The sequence below is a fragment of the Panulirus ornatus genome, chromosome 13, assembly GCF_036320965.1.
Source record: "Panulirus ornatus isolate Po-2019 chromosome 13, ASM3632096v1, whole genome shotgun sequence".
NCBI classification, from domain to species: domain Eukaryota; kingdom Metazoa; phylum Arthropoda; class Malacostraca; order Decapoda; family Palinuridae; genus Panulirus; species Panulirus ornatus.
In genome coordinates this window covers 8,574,518-8,589,203 of record NC_092236.1, presented here as the reverse complement: position 1 = coordinate 8,589,203, position 14,686 = coordinate 8,574,518, and positions in this window count along the sequence as shown.

Below are 14,686 nucleotides of genomic sequence, written 5' to 3'. Positions count from 1 at the left end.
GTGTGTGTGTGTGTGTGTGTGTGTGTGTGTGTGTGTGTGTGTGTGTGTGTGATGCAAAGAGTATTGCGCATTGGTAAGAGGAACTTGTGAGTAATCATAAGCTCCCGTAAGTTTAAACAGAATATATATATATATCTTTTTTTTAATACTATTTGCCATTTCCCGCGTTAGCGAGGTAGCGTTAAGAACAGAGGACTGAGCCTTTGAGGGAATATCCTCACCTGGCCCCCTTCTCTGTTCCTTCTTTTGGAAAATTAAAAACGAAAGGGGAGGATTTCCAGCCCCCCCGCTCCCTTCCCTTTTAGTCGCCTTCTACGACACGCAGGGAATACGTGGGAAGTATTCTTTCTCCCCTATCCCCAGGGATGGAATATATATATATATATATATATATATATATATATATATATATATATATATATATATATATATATATATATATATATACTTAAACAACAGCTGGGGATCCATCATAATAACACACTACTCAACCCATTTTCCTTCATACAAGATGTATGACCTCCAATACACCTGAAATACTAAGTGAGATTTTTCGTGACAGTTTGACCGTTTCTGTCACTGTTCTACATGAGTGTGACGTCCATATTGGACTCCTGACATGTAGCCCTTTAGTCCCCAGACCCTCTGTACCTTAAGTCATCTCGGTCTAATCCATGTGAGGAGTCCTATGCTCTCCTGTATTCTCAGAGAGAGGAGGGAGGGGTCTTTCATCTGGTAAGGAGGCCTTTGCTTTCTTCTTCTTGTAAATGCTTTTTCTGTAAACGCCTTTTTTTGGCATTTCCAGCAACCTCTTCATACCACTCGGCCAATAGACTATCACTGAAAGTAACACGACGGATATCTTATTTAGGAGAATTCGCCTCTTTTCTCCGCGTCTTCATGCCAATTACCGAAATGAGATTCCCTGCACAATACTTCGAACGCAGGGGGAAAAAAAAAAAGTCCTTAATAAATTCCGCCCCACAACGAGAACCAGGGAAGCGTGGAGTTGGAGCCTTTACATTTACATGTGAACCTGTTTTCGGTATTCAAGAGCATGCGGGGTTAAATGGTCGGTGATATATATGTGCAAACACTGGAAACCACACATCTCTCACCACAATAAACAAGGTATATATATATATATATATATATATATATATATATATATATATATATATATATATATATATATATTATAGCAGATGTCGTCACCACTGCATTTATTATAGTGCTGCACACGAGTGATTCCTTGTTAGCTCAGCCGCGAGTTTCCTCTGGTCTTTGAAGGTGGATGAAAGCGCACCACGCTGATGAATGCTACAAGGCATTGCTCTGGGTTCATCATGAGTGGACTGCATCCCATCTTGAAGTCTGGCTCGCCCGGAGTCAGTTGCTCTCGTACCCAGCCATCACCCTCCATGCCATTCGCTTGACAAAGTGTCCTTTAATAACTCCGTGGCAACTCGTAAACAAGTTCAGCGGGTATCGTGACATCAGCTGATGTTACAGAGGGTCCGATATCCTCATCCTTCTCCCCCCCTCCTAAAAGGTTTAATCCTCCTAGCTTTTACGTCTGTCCATCATCATCTTGGCTCCAACACGTTAAATGAGAAAGGTAAGAAATCATTTCAGTCTTGATATACTTTAATGCTTTCTTTAGCCACACTATCTTCAACTTCTCGCGAAAGACCCCAGTACGACCTTTCCGAGACACTGTCCACCACTATCCATAAAAGTACGACTTTTCTGGTAGAAATACGACTATCACGACCCCATCGTACATCCCCTGACACAAGCATGACCCACTGTTCTTCATATCAGCACCTCACCTAAATCACTACTCATACCAACACAATTTTCTCTGCCATCACCGGTAGCAGCACGACCTTCCAACCACTGCTCCTCACCAGCAACACGACCTTTCAACCACTATTCCTCACCAGCAACACGACCATTCAACCACTATTCCTCACCAGTAACACAACCATTCAACCACTATTCCTCACCAGTAACACAACCATTCAAACACTACTCCTCACAAGCAACACGACCTTTCAACCACTACTCCTCACCAGCAACACGACCATTCAACCACTATTCCTCACCAGCAACACGACCATTTAACCACTATTCCTCACCAGCAACACAACCTTTCAACCACTATTCCTCACCAGCAACACGGCCTTTCAACCACTATTCTCGTCCCTCTTCAATCACACCAGGGCAACTATTTAGCCATCAACGCAAATCGATTTCTCTTCCACTATTTCCACTAAATCACAACTTCTCTAAACACCATTCATGACCTCTCTCTCTCTCTCTCTCTCTCTCTCTCTCTCTCTCTCTCTCTCTCTCTCTCCACTGATCATCACATCCTATTCAGGAGAGACCTACTGACTTGACAGCCTCAGTATGCCTTCCCCTTTCTTCTTGCCCTGGCTCAAATAAAATGTATTCATCTATCCTACGCGTTCGCGTGTATTATGTCTATATATATATATATATATATATATATATATATATATATATATATATATATATATATATATATATATAAATATATAAATATATATATATATATATATATATATATATATATATATATATATATATATGTGTGTGTGTGTGTGTGTGTGTGTGTGTGTGTGTATAGATATATATCCAAATAAATATATATATCATAATCAAGTGAGGTTTATGGGATGCACGTGTCAGGCATTGGGGGTAAATAACTGACGGGTGACGGAGGGCAAAGCGCGTGGCATTGGTGGGAGTTAAGGTTGGAGAGGAGGAGGGGGAAGAGCGGGAGCCAGCCGGAGCAAGTCATGTACCCTGGGGTCACACACACCACACCATCCCCCACCTGTAAGCTATTCACGGAAATATGACGGAGAGGTATTTGGACATCAGGAATTTAATTTTTGAAATGCGACTCAAATCCCACGCCTGATATGCTTGAGGGTACGTTGTTTGGGGAACGAGAAGTTCGCGGTTGGGGGGTGAGGAAGAGAGGGAGGGAAGGAGGACGCAGAGTGCGTTAACACCGAGCGAGGGGGGGGGGTCGGTGGTGTGTTGACACGGCAGGCTGTTTACTGATGAAGGTGCGGTGATTTTTTTTTTTTTATCCTCCCCTTTTTTACGGTCTTTTGTATCATGGATATGACCTTAGTGTCTGAAGATGAAGTGTTTTCCTTTTCAAACAGGGTTTATCGCTGGTGACCCTGAATGCGGTGTTTGCGATATCTTATTGTTGAAACTCATTACATTGTTGGTCGTGTCGACCACGTCGATGGTGGATTTCTTCTTTCTTTTCACTGATACTGAGAGGAATGTCCCTGGCAAGGACTACACTGCTGGTGATATTGACTCTGCAGGCTAGTGTGGCTGGTGACACAGCTCTTGTTATGGTGATTCAGGCTCTCGCTCTTTCGAGGTGATGATATACTCGAGATAAAGTTCTATGATAGACTCTTTCCACACATTCTTCAGTGCCTCCAGAACCTTCGCCCCCTCACCCACCCTATGACTTTCGTGGTGATAAGGCTTACGTTACTGATAGCATATTCTATGATAGTTTTTTGTTACTGGTGACGATTTTCCACGAATTATGTAGGTTTTTGTAACTCAGCCAGACTCTTGCGAATTCCATGATTCCAGGTTCCGTTGCTGGGGAGCAGAGCCACCAAACTATTTGGTGAACCTTAGAGGGATGATATAGACTTTGAAGCTGGTGTGACGAATTTCCTTACTTCTTAAGGTGAATAACTGGGTATTTCTACTTTGCTTGTGACCTTTGGTGACAGGAGGTATCTTTTTCTTGCTGACCTTTCTCAGGTGATACAAATGTTACTGTTCGTGACAATCTGTGTAACTCTGGTGACCTTTGTTCTTCCTTAATTTTTCCGGCGGGGGATGACGTAGGGTTTGTCAGTGACATGGACAGAATCGCAGGGGAACAGAGCAGTATCACTGATGACACGGATTACGCTAATAGTGAAGAGGAAAAAATGGGGGTGAGGTGTGCTAATAAGAAGAGTATAGGTGAGAGATCTAAAGAGGGTGTGCTGAAATTGTTTGGATCAGTGGAGACGATGAGTGAGGAGAGGTTGATAAAGATGCTGTATGTGTTAAAGGTGGAGGGCGACAAGAAGAAATGGCTGACTAAAATGGAGATGGAAAGACGAACTGAGTGGAAGTCTTGAGTGTTCGAAGCTTGAAAATGCAGGAGTGAAGGGAATAAAGTGAAATGAAGGGAATGAAACTATTTCTTCGTCTTTTCCTGCGCTAACTCGCTAATATGGGAAATGGCGGACAAGTTTTAAAAACATATCTTACACACAAACACACACACACACACACACGTGTGTGTGTGTGTGTGTGTGTGTGTGTGTGTGTGTGTGTGTGTGTGTGTGTGTGCGCGCGCGCACGCGCGCCCAAATGATTTTTTTTCCTGATTTACATATCACATGTGGTAAGGGTTCTAGCTTAACAGCCATCTAGCAGTTTATATCTGTCAAATCTAACAAAATTTATGTTTCCCGAGATGAAGATACTTATATTTTCGTTGTCAGAGTGACCGTATCTCTATCATCAACCCCCATTAGCATATGGCACGTGTTGTATAAATCATATTACCTAATTCTCTTCGTCAGACCTATATAGATATATTTCCTTTTGAGAGAATAATCTTGACCCGTTTGTCTTTCTCACCACAGGAAAATATAATATCCCTCCATGAAGTAAATAAATTCCCCCCCTCCCTCTTTTCCATGCAAAATATTCATTGGGAATTCTGAAGCGCTCATTTGAAATTCATAAAATCCCTTTTGCCCCAGTGGTGATGGCGTGCTGGTAATTCTTTACAGTGTCCATCAAGTGGATCATAATTACTAGCTCCTCTGGCAGGGTGCGCGGCTTTCATCTTTTTTACTGAGCAATCTGCCACAAGTCCATTACTGTCTGTAAAGTGCGGGGGGGATCTGGCTAAATCATGGAGCTTGTCCATGGCAGCCACACTACCCTGCTACAGCTGGGTGAGCCTTATCCCTCAACCCAAAATAACTTATAATAGTTACTTTCTTATCAGCTCCTTTTTTCAACAGCTGTTGTTAGCCTGATTCACCGGACGATACCAGAATTCCCGATGAGTGTACGTAGTTGTGTTTGAAGTACGTGGGAGTGGTGGTTGGTGCTGTGAGGGTAATGAGAGGGGAGTGGCAGTTGATGCCGGGAGGGATGTGAGAGGAGAGTAGTGGTTGGAGCTGGGAGGAAGATGTAAGGGGAGTGGTATCACATGCTGGGAGGGCGATGGGAGGGGAGTGGTGATTGGCGCTGGGAGGAAAATGGGTGAGGTGTGGTGGCTGGTGCTAAGGAAGAGAAGATGGGAGGAGATTGCTGGTCGGCGCTGGGATGCTCCGAGATGGAAGGAGAACTCGAAGGAAGGGTAGGGGAGTAGGAGGTGGTGTTTGGAGGGACATGGGAGGGAGGAACACTGAGGAGTTTCACGCTGAGGGGAACTAATTGTATGATGTGACATAGGCCCCAGCGTGTCGGCTGGCTAGGGATGAAGGGATGGACGGACCAGATGCGCACGGCTGTTCGGTGAAGTGGGTCGGGAGGCCTTGGTGCTTCAGGCACACCTTCACAAGTTCCCACAACTACTGGTCTAATTCCCTGTGACAGGACCTTGAGAACTCTACCCGCTGCGCGGACCCAACGTAAGTCAGGTAAATGGACTTATCCTTCAAGGGGGTACAATTTGGCTTGTGTATCCTCCTTACCCGGAAGATTGTTACCACAAACATTGGCTAAACACACCGTATGATATAACTCAGATGTACATAGGGGCGAAAACACGGACGGATCCACGGTATTCCCACCCACCTTACGTCACAGCTACTGGGATAGAAATTAGCGGGGTACAACTGAAGTAATCACGAGTGTGTTAAAGAAAATGTTTAGTAAATTGTAAAATGAAGTCTGCTCTGAGCTGTTAAGGCTAAACACCCACGCACCATAAAGTAAGAAAAAACCGACTCAAGTGGTACAAAAAGAGTTCACAGTTTACCGCAAGGGAATGAATAATCTAGTCAGATGCATCAACCCTTAAATATACGTAGGCAATAAAGTTACCAAAACTTGCTCCCTCGCCACCAGAAGACGCGAGCGCGCCCGTGTCACAACATCTTCATAAGTAAATAACAAAGCCGAACTTTGTTATGAAGTCAACCAGTGCTGAGAGGCCATCCCTTTGTCATGAGGTCACCTGTGTCAAAGTTCACACAGACCTTCCAATAACAAGAACACAGACCTTCTGATAACAAGAACACAGACCTTCCAATAACAAGAACACAGACCTTCCAACAATAAGAACACAGACCTTCTGATAACAAGAACACAGACCTTCCAATAACAAGAACACAGACCTTCCAATAACAAGAACACTGACCTTCCAGTAACAAGAACACAGACCTTCCAATAACAAGAACACAGACCTTCCAATAACAAGAACACAGACCTTCCAATAACCAGGCAACGCGCGATGCCAAGCCGACACTACACAAAACGTCACCAGCGCCCCCAGCCAATCACCGAGATATTAGGCCGCATTTTGGAAACCAGAGTTCCTGAAGCCCCCAACAGTTGTGTATCTGATTACTGTGGGTAGGATACGATTGAGGCCGCGCGACTAAGGGTACAGGGTCCCAGCTGGTGGGCTTCCTAGTGCGTGAGAGTTCTATCCAACGCTGGGAATATCCTACGTCAAAGGTCGATCTCTCTGGCTTCTTGTCTAGTAGGTGGAGGTGTCTTACATGAAAACATCTAGAATTGATATGATACATATCATCTGTATTTCTGAGAAGGACACACACACACACACACACACACACACATACCCACTATGTACGACACACTAAGCTGGAGGGAACACGTCTCATGCATTCTACGTCGACACAATTACTTTCATCCTTCCTAACCTCACTTACGCTGCCCCCACCTGGTCTTCCTCCTTACCAGGTGTGACAAGAACAGACTGCAGAATAGGTCAAACGAGGTCATCCTCGGTCACTCTTACCTCATTGGTCAAGATGCGCTCAAACACAGTGACCTTCCAGACTCACACTAACCATCACATGGAAGTCACTCGACACATTAGACTGAAGCTAAAGCACTATCCCCCGACGCCGTCAACACGAGATCCCTCGTCCCCTAGTTGCATTTCGACACCAAGACGTCATTCAACCCCTTTCGGGCACAGATAGACCGCTGTAAGGCCATCCCATCCAAACATTTTTACTAATTTTTACTTTCGTCTTTGTATCTGTGTAAGAACTTGTGTTTAACGAACCTTCCTTATAGCCACGCGTTTATTGGTGGACAATTTTTTTTCTATACATATACAGTCTTCAGCAGCACTCAGTGCATCAGACCATTAATAGTCATTGATCATAATTATAATCATTATCATTATGGCCATTTCTTCGTATATCGTCTAGCCTTTCCCTACCTCAGTAAGACACATTATTATCATTATCATAATTATCATTATTATCATCATTATCATTATCATTACTATCATCATTATCATTATCATTACCATTATTACTATTTCGTTTGATACCACGCATAATGTCAATCTAAGCTACAGTTTGGGGTGTGAGTGGGTGAGCGAATAAAAACGACCGTAATAATGCACTTCAAGCAAGACTTGTTCCAAGCTACTGTCGTGGGCGATCTAAAAATGTGTCTTCCCACCTCACACCACCAAGGGCGGCGGAGGAGGGGGGGGGGGGGTGACTTACAAGGTGCTTTCCTTATCGGATTAAGATCTTGCCTGAAAAGTCTGTCTTACTCGTTTGGTCCCTCATCCCCAGCCAAACTTTAAAGCACGCATCTTCCACGAACAGTGTGAAAGAATTCGCATAAAACCCTTCTTTACCGTGTGAAATATTCAGTGGGAATTCTGAGGCGCTCATCTGAAATTCATAAAATCCCTTTTGCCCCAGTGGTGATGGCGTGCTGGTAATTCTTTACAGTGTCCATCAATTGGATCATAATTACTAGCTCCTCTGGCAGGGTGCGCGGCTTTCATCTTTTTTACTGAGCAATCTGCCACAAGTCCATTACTGTCTGTAAAGTGCGGGGGGGATCTGGCTAAATCATGGAGCTTGTCCATGGCAGCCACATTACCCTGCTACAGCCTGGGGGGGTGGCGGAGTGGCGCTCTCTCTCTCCCCGACTCAAAACAAGTTGCATTACTTCCATCTCATCAAGTTTTCATCACCTGTTGTTGACCTGGTTACTTCGGTGTGTGAGAAATCCACGTGCGAATGTAAAATGACGAACCACGCATGTTTGGGAGGAGGGTGATGGGGTGTGAGAGAGACTGGAGTAGTTTGGGAGGAGGGTGATGGGGTGTGAGGGAGACTGGAGTAGTTTGGGAGGAGGGTGATGGGGTGGGTGAGGAGGGAGACTGGAGTAGCCCGGTGGTTGGTACGGGAGACACTACGTCAACCTTAGAATCCCCGTATGATGGACACAGCTTTCTAGGTCGGCCCCTAATTGCAATGCCGTCTTGCGTGATTCAGCATTCTGTTCGGCGGAGTTGGCAGACGGAAGGAAATACATATATGATCGTTCGATCGCCTCACGTAGGGTGCATTGGCTTATACGTAACTTTCAGTGTCAAATGTAGTACTCAAGTAAATCAACCACTCCGAGGTAAGCCGGCCGTAAATTCATTTACGAGGTATGCTGACCGTAAATTCATAGCGAGGTATGCTGATCGTAAATTCATTCCGTGGTATGCTGAATGTAAACTCCTTTCAAGGTAAAGCGAGTTGTAAATAAGTACTGAGAGAATTTCGAACGCGACGTTGAGGTACTTATACTCTCATGATACAGATCGGAATTTCCCTCCGAATATGGCTGTAATGAACGTAACTGTTCTTAATTCCTTTACAAAACGTACGTAAATAAGGTTGACCTGAAACTGACTGTTTCTTATGCTCCGAAAACTTTTTGAAAGAACTTCTGTTTCAAGAGGACGTTCGTGCTCCATAAAGACGTATGGCACGCCCCTTCCCAGAACTGTGGGAAAGGCCGTAAACAAACCTTCCCCCCCTTCACCATGCGAAAGATTCAGCGGAACTCTGAAGTGCTCATCTGAAATTCATAAAATCCTTTTTGCTCGGTAATGGCGTGCTGCCATTTCTTTTACAGCGTCCATCAAAACGATTATAATCATTACCTCCTTTTGGCAGGGTGAGCAGCTTTGATCTTTTTCTTCTTTTTTCTCTTTTTTTTTTTCTTTTTTTGCTGAACAGTTTGCCTCAAGCGCTATTATTGCCTGCAAAGTACGAGTGATCTCGCTGGATGAAAGATGTGTTGGCTGGTCCAGTCCTCATCACCCACCCGCGCTACCTACACCCCGAAATAGCCTGCAGTAACAGCCTTCCATTTCATTCTGCAACAGCGGGGATAAACCCCATATACGGGACGTTACAAAAATGTTTCTACGGCGATACGAAACTTACCATATGCATAGCAAGTCCCTTTATTAAATGGGGCTTGGAAAGCCTAAGGAACAGGGAACTGGAGGTTGGAGGAGTTGAGGAAGTTTGAGGCACGATGTTCTTCGTGTGGTGAGGAGCAGGATCCTAAGGTGTGTGTGTGTGTGTGTGTGTCATCATGCAGCAGGGCACAGTACTGACTGGGTCGTAAATGTTCTCATCTGTGAGGAGTTCTAGCGTTACATATACTAGAAGTTGATCGAACTTTCGCATGAGGAGCAGAGACACTGCTAATATCATCTTAACCCTTATGATTCACACTGCAGACAGACCAAAGGATTAAGTAAAAGATGTCTGGGAGTGACTGAATTACTTTTTAAAACCATTTTCTCTTCCTGCGAATATTCTGTTCCGCATTCGAAAGCTGAAGTTGTATTTCACTCCTTCAGCGACGTATGGAGGACCCCATCTCATTCCTGCCCTCCCCCAGTTCCCCCTAGTCAGATTTTACACCGCAGAACAAAGTTTAATTGGTTTACCGTCGGTCTACGTATAAAAAAAGGAAGGGGTTTACATCTCAGTGACCGTCACTACCCAGCTGGAAGCCGCCCTCGTCCACTCCTTTGAATCTGAGGATGAGTTTACACTGATCCCGCCGTCCACATTTAGTTTACAGCGACCTCCCCCCTCAGGCAGTGTTTACACTGACCACCACCCCCGTGTGCGGTGATTCTACACTGACTCCACCCTCGTTTCAGCGGTGTCTTAACAAACTGGTCCTCTCCCTTTCCTCACGGTGTTTACACGTCGCTATTATTCTCACGAGAGTCTAAAGTCATTTCGTAACTTCTGACGGGGAATTCATCACTGAGACCCATCCTTTTAGAGGCTTCGCTGACCCCTAATATGCCTATGAGGGTTGCAACTGATCTCGTTCCACCTCAGATGGAGTTAATATGGGTGGACTCCCTCCCTCTCCCTCCCTCCCTCTCTCTTCCCACCTCACCGCAGCTGAGGTCTGGTTATCTACTATCTCTCCTCATAAACGCAACTGCAACACCAGGCCAAGTCTGCATCCTATTTTTTTCTTTCCTGTTTGATAAGGTCATCCAGCAGCGTCTTGTCTCTCTCTCTCTCTCTCTCTCTCTCTCTCTCTCTCTCTCTCTCTCTCTCTCTCTCTCTCTCTCTCTTTCTCAAATGGTTACACCGGCAGAAAGACGTCACCTTCGTTTTGGCGACATCACCGTCAGTGGACGGAAAGGAGGAGCTCAGTGTCATCGAGGATCTACAAAAATGAGTCCATGTCCCTGCTCTTGCGTGGAGTCCAAACTCGAACCTGCAGGAGCCCCACAAAAACACGTGTGTGTGTGTGCGTGTGTGTGTGTTGTGTGTGTGTGTGTGTTTATGCGCAAGACACAAAATAAATAAATATACTTATACACATAAACCGAAGCATGTATGAATGTATTCCTAGTACGAAGCCCAAGAAGCCTACCTGCATTACGGCGAAAGCCTCCAGGTCTTGCAGGCGACCTTTCATCGTCCACAACAGCAGGCGTTGAAGACTTTCTTCCGCCACGCCTTCGTCTTTGAGACGCGGCAGGTCCGCTCGCGACAGGCTTAAACGCCCTTGTTCCTTACGCTCTCCCGTGAGGCCTGCGGGCGAAAATTAGAGAGTTTATTCCTCGTACAACAAAACACTGTAATTTGCACCATCTCGCCTTCCAGGCGGGTTTGTTGTGTTGGGTCGTGTGGCGTCGGAGGGGAGTTCTGTGATCCGGCACGCAGCGGTCGGGACGACGCCCTCTAATTCACAACTGTTATGTAACCCCGTGATCGACCACGGGGGCCCTGCTCAGCCACCGACAAAAGCTGATTGACTTGAGTCTTTCTAGAACTCTGAGGAAGCCTGTCCACTGCAGCTCCAAATTTTTCATAGTCTTTTCCCCCCTGTTCACTTCGACGCGAAAGATCTTTGTCCTGGATGGGGATCTATCGAACGTTGCTGATCTATTATGGGAAGTGCAAGGGATTTATAAAGGTGGCATTGATTAGGGAGATGTTCAGGTCTTTTATACATAAATTCCCTGGTACCTCACCCCCAACACAACACATCCTCTGGATGGTGTTTATATAATAAGCCTCTAAACCAAACAGTACTATAGAATATTCCTCTTATACAGATATTCAGTCAAAGATTCTAAACATTATGGCATGATTTCTTCAGCTGTTCTCTGCCTTCTTCTACTGATTCCAAGCATTAGAATCATCCTATTCCAACTGTTTTCGCCATTTTAGTGCAGAGCGCAGACTGAATCTCCTATGTTCCAATCATATCTATCATTCTTCCATTATGCAAGAGGGCAGCAAGGCGACTGCATAGATAAACACATTTGCAAAGTTGAAAAAGAATCGTGTATGAGGAACGTCCGATTGTCTCCGCGCAACATGATTATTTGGAGACCCGCCGTCGCAGTAGAGTTTGAGGAATCTGCATGTGAGGTCAAAGGTGCTGCAAGCGCAATCCCTTAAGTCTATGTATGAGGTCACAGGTTCTGTATATGTAGGGTCATGGGACCCATATGTGAAATCACATGATCTGTAAGGTCAAATGATCTTAAATGAGGTCATGGGATGTATATATGTGAGGTTGTATGGCCTCCTAGTGTAGTTATATCTCACACAGTTTTCCTTTCAAAGAATCTACAGATCTCTCTTGGGCAAAACTGAATTAGCTGTTACACTTTTGCACTGGTGCTCTTGCCAAAAATGAAAGACAGCAACGTTAAATAGGGAAACAAGGTCTAGCCTCATTGATGGAAGGATGCTGTCCACGGAAAAATTACCCATAATTCAAAAAATAGGGGATTCTAACGTTTAACGTAACATCAACACACACACACACACACACACACACACACACACACACACACACACACGTACCATACGCACGCACTCAGATTCGAACACAGTTTCCTATTTCCACACCATTGCTGGAACCTTAAGTAACTGTGTTCACAGGACTCAGAAAAGAACGAGTCTGACCATCTCTACAGGTGGTTGGCTGGCGGGGGTGCTGGAGGAGGAGGAGGCAGAGGAGGAGGAGGAGGAGGAGGAGGAGGAGGAGGAGGAGGAGGAGGAGGAGGAGGAGGACTCACGAAACGGAACCACTGACACAACACCTCGCATTCTGACTCCCAGGTGCTGATGTACATTTACCGACTCGAGGCCACTTGATATTTTTTTTCCCATGATTTACGGTGTGAGTCTAAAAGACGCACAGTGCCGTATCTCTTAACGGGTCGGGACAATATTTTCGCGTCATCTGAATTATTTACGGCCAACAAGACGAGGAAAACATTGATTCCCCGAGCTCTGGGGAATTTATATTGAACATGAAAGGCTGGAGGTCAGGTCCTGCATATTGTTGCTCTGACAGTTCTATGAAATTTTTATACCATTGGAATATTCCGGGGATATTGGTCTCTCCCTGGTCAGTGTGTGTGTGTGTGTGTGTGTGTGTGTGTGTGTGTGTGTGTGTGTGTGTGTGTGTGTGTGTGTGGCTCTGGATATCTGACACATCGTATAGATAGTTCGGTTGATATGAATGCTTTTTACCCAATTTCTTCTTCCTGCCTGTGGAATATATATATATATATATATATATATATATATATATATATATATATATATATATATATATATATATATATATATACATCGAAGAGACGAAGCTAGGACGCCATTTGGTAAACATGTGATTGTCCAAATGGCGTCCTAGCTTCGTCTCTTCGATGTATATCAACTGACTGTTATATTTCTCTCTTGTGTCTCCCCTGATGATGTGATTATTACACGAAAGTGCACTTGGGAACTTTTCGTGGTTCATTTTCCCCGTGGACTCATAGGAATATCTTGATCACGCGCAAAATTGTGATCCTTTCCAATATATATATATATATATATATATATATATATATATATATATATATATATATATATATATATATATATATATACTGAGAGGATCGATACCGTCATTGCCAAAAGCTTGACCGGACCTGTCTCATTCCCGTCTGGCTGTGAGTTAACTGACCCCCATGTATGAAGGGCTGACGAGCCAATCGTCGTTATGAGACCTGGGATGACAATTTGACCAACTCAGTCACACCACAATGAGCTTTGCATTACCGATCCAAGAGCTAGGTGTGTTTGCGTGTGTGTATGTATGGATACACGTGCGTATACATGTACGTATGTATGTATGATGTGTGTATCGATGTATATGTGTGTATGTGGACAAATATTCATATGCGTACATGTGCACGTGTATAATTGTGTTTATGTATCTATATAAGAATGAATAACGGCTTACAGGATGTAGGCAGCCATATGGCTGAAAATACACAGTTAATAGCTAACTAATCATACAAGAGCTTAAGGTTTCGGTGAGATGGATAAGTGCGCATGTGTGTGTGTGTGTGTGTGTGTGTGTGTGTGTGTGTGTGTTTACACATGTGTTTGCGTGTGCATGTGTATTACGTCCATCTGTCTGTGGCTGACTTTTACTCTTATCATCTTTAGTCAAAACCTCTCATCACCAGACCACATTTCGTCCAGTTACTTGTGGAGGGTCCTTGATACGACTGAAGGAGGTCAAAGGTCAAGGTTATCGGTTACAATCCCTCCTCAAACTGCTCGCAGTGAGGGCCAACTCAGCCGAACGTGTCCCTTAACTCATTAACTCTGCACTGTGGGCAAAAAATGTGGTCCGCATGGTCCGTAGGCATGAGAGGTCTTCATGGCTCTAATGCGACTCATGAGACCCATCGCTGAAGTCAGGAAGTCACACAGATACATGAGTATACATCAGAGGAAAGGCAAGCGAAGCTATGACAAGTCTTACGAGGAAATTATACAGGAATTGATGGCACGATGACGTGATGTAATGCTCCAGAGGAGGCTAGTGACTGTCTAGCCTTAAGAGTGGCAGAGTAACAGCAACGTAAAATTCCATCGGCAACTGGAATGATCGCTGATGTCGGGGTCTTTGTCGCTGGGTGTTTCGGACGCTCAGTGACTGACGTCTGTTGGCGAAGAGACTGCGTGTATGTGTGTTCTATTCCTTCGTATGATGGAAGCGGCGCGTGAGAGAGACATAGGTGACAATC